Source organism: Gopherus evgoodei, chromosome 2 (genome assembly GCF_007399415.2).
Source record: "Gopherus evgoodei ecotype Sinaloan lineage chromosome 2, rGopEvg1_v1.p, whole genome shotgun sequence".
Classification (NCBI taxonomy): Eukaryota; Metazoa; Chordata; order Testudines; family Testudinidae; genus Gopherus; species Gopherus evgoodei.
In genome coordinates, this window is record NC_044323.1 from 106,288,940 (window position 1) to 106,294,939 (window position 6,000).

Genomic DNA, 6,000 nt, shown 5'->3' on the forward strand with positions numbered 1-6,000 from the left:
AAATTTCTCAAATACTACCCAACTCTCTCCACGATCAAAGAACAGAGACACCTCAAAACAGTCCTGTCCACCCCTGCTGTATGGCAATGCTGACATTCCACAGTCAAATGATGGGGCCACCTGTGCCCTTCTAGCAACAGGAACTGTACCAGGGTATCAGAGGGCAGAACTGGGCCAGACACACTTCTCTAGTTGATAAATGTTGCTTTTTTCCCCACAGGTATAATACTCTCAAACAAGGTTCACAACAGTCAAATAAGAGGGTTGCGAAATACTCATACAATGGAGTTAGCATTGCCCTACTTTCATTACCTTGATAGACTGGGTCACTCTTATCGTAGCAGCATTAGCCGAGTGTTTCCACCTGTTTCATTCCCCTTGCAGCTTTCTTAAGTCTGTACATGTGGAACTTCAAGACAGAAATACCTCAAATAGATTGAATACAACTACAGATTGTAGCTGTATTAAAACTCATTCAGGCCATGTCTACACCATACCATAGTGTGGACCATGGGAGCATGAATTGCAGAGTGCACCAAAGTGTTGCACTGTAACTGCCCTGTACGGATACTGCTGCCGTGAACTAAAAGTTGCCTAGTGTGTGTTAATGTAGTCCTGTCTGAAAAGGATTACGTTAACGCACTGCAGCGCAATGCAAACAAGCCCTCAGAGAATATGATTTCCTTGCTGCAGGATTAGAGTCCTGGTGATAACTTATAGTCCATCACTCTGCATATAGAGTGAGCGTGGGAAGGAAGCAGGAATTTAATGAATGTGATATCAATTAGCTAGGAGTAGGAGGGCAAGGTCCACTGTGGTCTTATCCTATAACAATGCCTGTGACCTGGCAACAGCTATAAGTTCATGGCTGACTCTGTTGATCTTGCCAAAAAGAAAATGGTCACATACACTTCGCCTTTGTCAAGTAACTGGGACCTGCCACTGAATGAAAGCAATTCCTAAGGAATGTCAATACTATGTAAGTAAAAGCATGTCTGCTGTATGATTGGCCTGTGTGGTTGACAACACTGTTCAAGGGATTGATCCTGAGAGGAGCTGAATGGCATTTGAGACTGGTACTGAGTGCCCTCAGCTCCTGCTGAAATTAATGGGAATCTCACTCAGCACTAGTTAATAAGTGATCAACTCCTTGTGGAACACTACAGTGTCAGACCATAAAGCAGATAATTCCCAAACTGGACCGAAAATAAATGATTATCTTTGAGAAAGAGAGAGAGAGAAAAAATGCCCCATTGGCAAGAAGTCACTTATATCATACAATCATAGAACTGGAAGGGACCTCGAGAGATCATCTAGTTCAGTCCCCTGTACTCAAGGCAGGACTAAGTACTATCTAGACCAGTGGTTTTCAACCTTTTTTCATTTGTGGACCCCTAAAAAATTTCAGATGGTAGTGTGGACCCATTTGGAAATCTTAGACATAGTCTGTGGATCACAAGTTGAAAACCACTGTTCTATGGGAACAATAATATTTTGAGGACCCTTTAGACATAGTCTGTGGAGCCTCAGGGCTCTGCAGATCACAGGTTGAAAATCATTGATCTAGACCATCCCTCACAGGTGTTTGTCCAATCTGCTCTTAAAAATCCCCAGTGATGGAGATTCCACAACCTCCCTAGGCAATTAAGCACTCTGACAGGTAGGAAGTTTTTGCTAATGTCCAACCTAAACCACCCTTGCTGCAATTTAAGCCCATTGCTTCTTGTCCTTTCCTCAGAGGTTAAGAAGAACATTTTTTCTCCCTCCTCCTTGTAACAACCTTTTATGTACTTGAAAATTGTTATCATGTCCCCTCTCTGTCTTCTCTTCTCCAGACTAAACAAACCCAATTTTTTCAATCTTCCCTCATAGGTCATGTTTTCTAGACCTTTAATCATTTTTGTTGCTCTTCTCTGGACTTTCTCCAATTTGTCCACATCTTTCCTGAAATGTGGTGGCCAGAACTGGGCACAATACTCCAGCTGAGGCCTAATCAGCATGAAGTAGCGTGGAAGAATTACTTCCCGTGTCTTGCTTACAATACTTCTGCTAATACATCCCAGAATGATGTTTGCTTTTTTTGCAGCAGCGTTATATCCATACTGAGCAAAACATGCTCCTCCCTACCTTCCCAAACAATCCTCTCAGACCTTTAGAACTCCAATGATGTGAGACTGTTGAGGAAAGATACTTCAGACAGGGCCTGGAGTAAACTTCTAGGCCAAAGATACTTTAATGGACTTGGAAGAGGGAAGAAAGTTCCTGTGAATCCACAACACATATTCTACACTACCTCTTAAGTCAATTAAACATACTTCTCTCAGGAGTGTGAAAAAGACACCCCGCCCTGAGTGACGCAAGTTAGTGACCTACGTGCTGTCCACACCAGCGCTATGTTTGCCGGAGATGCTTTCCCACCAGCATAGCTTCTGCCTCTCACAGAGGTGACATAATTATGCCAACGGGAGAGTGCTCTTGTTGGCATACAGCATTTTCACCAGACGTGTTGTAGCTGTGCTGATGTAGTGCTTCTAGTATAGACTTACCCATAGCAACACTGGGCCTTGTTAGATGTGCAGGGGATACCTCCCAGGGACATGTACAATTAAACCCTGTCTTCTGTGGCTACAGAAATATCAATGGCTTAGTGGAGGTGGCTTTCCAGTAAATGTAGAACAGAATTGTTCTGGGTCCATCTTTTAGGCCAGAGAATAGCTAATAAGAGCGGTCTTTTGAGAGGTGTTACAGGAAGCAGTGTTGGACTTGGCATTCTTTTTTCTGAATGAGAGCCAAGTCTTGGATTGTATAAAACTGTACTTCTGAGTTTGAATAGCACTCAGGAAAATAGAGCTGTGCTTCTGAATAGGACTCCTTGGGAGTCTACTAGAAAATATTTAATAATGATTGAAAGTTCTTTGAGGCAGGGACCATCTGTATGTGCTTGTGCTGTGCCTAGCATATTGGGGCTGGGCCTCTAGGAATTAAGGTAATAAAATAATAAAAGTCATAATTTTCCCTGTCACGATGTTAAGTGGACCTGCATTTTTGTGCTGTCTTTCAGATAAACCCTAAAATTTATCCTGACCCCTTCTTGTAATTAAAGCACCCAGGACACTGGAATGAAGTCAACCTTGGTATCATAGCAAAATTCCAGTGCACGTAATTATTACACTCCATCTAATTAAATTTCCCGAACAGTTTCAGAGTCTTTGGTCACTGTTTTAATACACTGCATAGTGTTGCTTTGCATTATAATACAGTTGCCAGGTTCCACAGCAGAGGCTGCTGTATTTCAGTAGTGGGTGAAGTGATTGCTATGCATGGCTGTATTTGTAAAGCATTTTGGTAAGAAAAGTGCTATGTAAACAAAACATTTCCAACTATAAACCATAATCCACCTTACTAGTAGTTCTATGAAACTGCGTCCACATTGTATGCAAAACTGTACAACATGGATATGTTTTCATTGCTTCAAAAGCATTATTTGTTTAGGTATAATATTCCCTTACAACTTGGCATTTATAATTTACTTATTACAAAACAGCATCTTTCACACAACTGTCAAAAAAGTGAGAGCTGCTTGGATTATGCATGACTTAGTCTGTACAAACAAATATAAAACAAACAAAGTGTCAAGGAGGAATTTATATCTGCCCTAGGCAGTTACTCCTTATTAGAATTTCTTCAGTTTGGTATCTTACTCTTTGTAATATATTTAATTGTTGGAATCCATTCTAGTTTTTCCAAATAAAAGGGCCTATTTACTCAGCCCTTACTCATATTGAGTACAGTACCTTACTATGCAAGTAGCCACACTGTAGTCAATGGGGCAGATTTTAATACCTTTACTCTCACTGGCTTCAAAGGGATTACTTGTACAGTAAGGTGTTACTTATTGTCAGTAAATGTATCAAAATCTCAGTGGGACTAGATATCATGATCACAAAGGTAGTTTTCCCAGGTTGCGTCTCATCCATTGCACTCTGGGTGTGCTGACCTCTGTGATTTCCCCAAATGAGGGAAATCAATTGCATGAAAGAAAGGGGCAGATTCAGGCCCAAAGTAATGATAAAAGGGCTTGATTGGATGATCCTACTCACATTGAATAGCACCTTACTGCATGAGTAGTCCTACTCACATGCAGCGCATAGGCACCAACACTCACTGACAACCCCACCGATCAGCTACTCCTCCTACCCCCAGCGCCTGCCACCCACCAGTGATCAGCTGTTCAGCAGCATGAGGGAGGTGCTGGGGGAAGGGGTAGGAGCAGGGGCAGAAAGAGGCGGAGCAAGGGTGGAGTAGGGGAAGAGGCTGAACAGAGTGGGAAGAGGGGGGTGCAGGGGTGGGAAGAGGCAGGGTGGGTGTGGGGCCTTGAGGGAAGGGGTAGAGAGGAGGCAGGGCCTGGGGGTCAAGCATCCCCAGGGAAACCAGAAAGTCAGTGTCTCTGATCAGGGAACTACTCATAGAGCAATACAGAGAGTTTGTTTGCCTCTTCAGGAAAGAACACTGATATTAAGTCTTAGACACTCAATTTAAACTAGAAATTAGTTTGAACCAAAACCCCAAACCCTTTGAACTTTGAGAGAGATGGGAGACTTGGATCCACATTTAGATCTGGATTTCAATCAACCTCTCTCTTTAGTATGGGCTGAACAAAAACCCTGAACCCAAACACTCATGATGAAGGCTGAGGGGTTCAACATCCAGAAATGGATCCTAACTCTGAGGCTCAAGCCCATCCCTAATACAGACATGTCACTGTAAAACACATTCAGGCTTTACTGTTTTCATGCCACACAATCCTTTGTCTCCAAAACAAGTTGGTTATAATCCACAGGAAGTATTTTCTTCATTCCCTTTGGTTTCATCATTCAAGGTTTGAAAAGCAGGAGAGGGACTGGAATATTATGTACATTATAATATTAGCCCTCTTACTCCAACATGAACACATGTTTAGGGCCCACATCACCACAGCTTCCAAGCACCTCACAAGAATGATGAACTTGTCCTCACATCACCTCTGAAGTTGGAAAGCATTATTGTCTTCATTGTACAGATGAATACACTGAGGCAGAGGAAGGCCTTGTTTATACTGTGGATTTTTTTGCACTGGTAAGACTCCTAGAGTAAGTCACACTAGTGCAAGCCCTGTTTATATATTGGGATAGCATGTCTGTATTAGGGGTTTGCACAGTGTAACTGCAGTGGTGCAAATTTCCCTAATGTAGACAAACCTCATGTGATTTGCCCAAGGTTTCACAGGAAGTCTGTGGCAGAACCAGGAATGAATTCAGATCTCCTGAGTCCCAGATCAGAGTCTTAACCTCAGTATGTCCCTTCCTCTCTCTCGACATAATGGCAACACATTGCATTTCACTACGCAAAAGGTCATTTAAATTGTCATTTGCCGGGCTTTTGCTTTCTCCCCTTGTGGCAAGACTTTTGAAAACTGTATGATCCATTTTTAAACCTCATTAAAATACACATGGCAAAGAACAGCACCTATCCGTGCTATTGTTAGGTTGCAATTTCCAGTACATGAACCACATTTGAAAGTTATAAATTCTTGAAAACCACTATCCAGTACCTGGAGACTTCAAAGAAGAAAGGGCTTGATAACACAGCACAGTTAAAATCAAACAGGGCAAAAAAACAGCTGGACAGGTACTGCATTGACCTTGATGTAACAACAGTTTTTGTTCAGGGTGTTATCATCTTGGCCTCAGGCTAAGCCATGGAAGTAACCTCTTGAACTTAGAGCCCTTTTGGCTAGAGAGCTCATCGGATAAAAGTTTAATTGTCTGCATGTCAGCGTGTTGAGTCTTTATCACTTCTGCACTGTCAGTGTTTAATGTTACATATATCCAAGGAAAGGGTCTATTAAATGTTACTGAGAACTCTAATTTAAAGAGTAGCCTCTGGTTAACCAAAGGGTAAAACAGAGAGAACCTGCTTAGATTTTACTTCTTTTAGGGGCTGACCCTTGCTGTCTGTTTA

At 42.2% G+C, this 6,000-nt stretch overlaps 1 pseudogene; it reads left to right on the forward strand.

The window, feature by feature from the left end:
* Positions 1–3,919: 3,919 nt before the first annotated feature.
* LOC115647344 lies at positions 3,920–4,031 on the forward strand (annotated as a pseudogene).
* Positions 4,032–6,000: the final 1,969 nt, after the last annotated feature.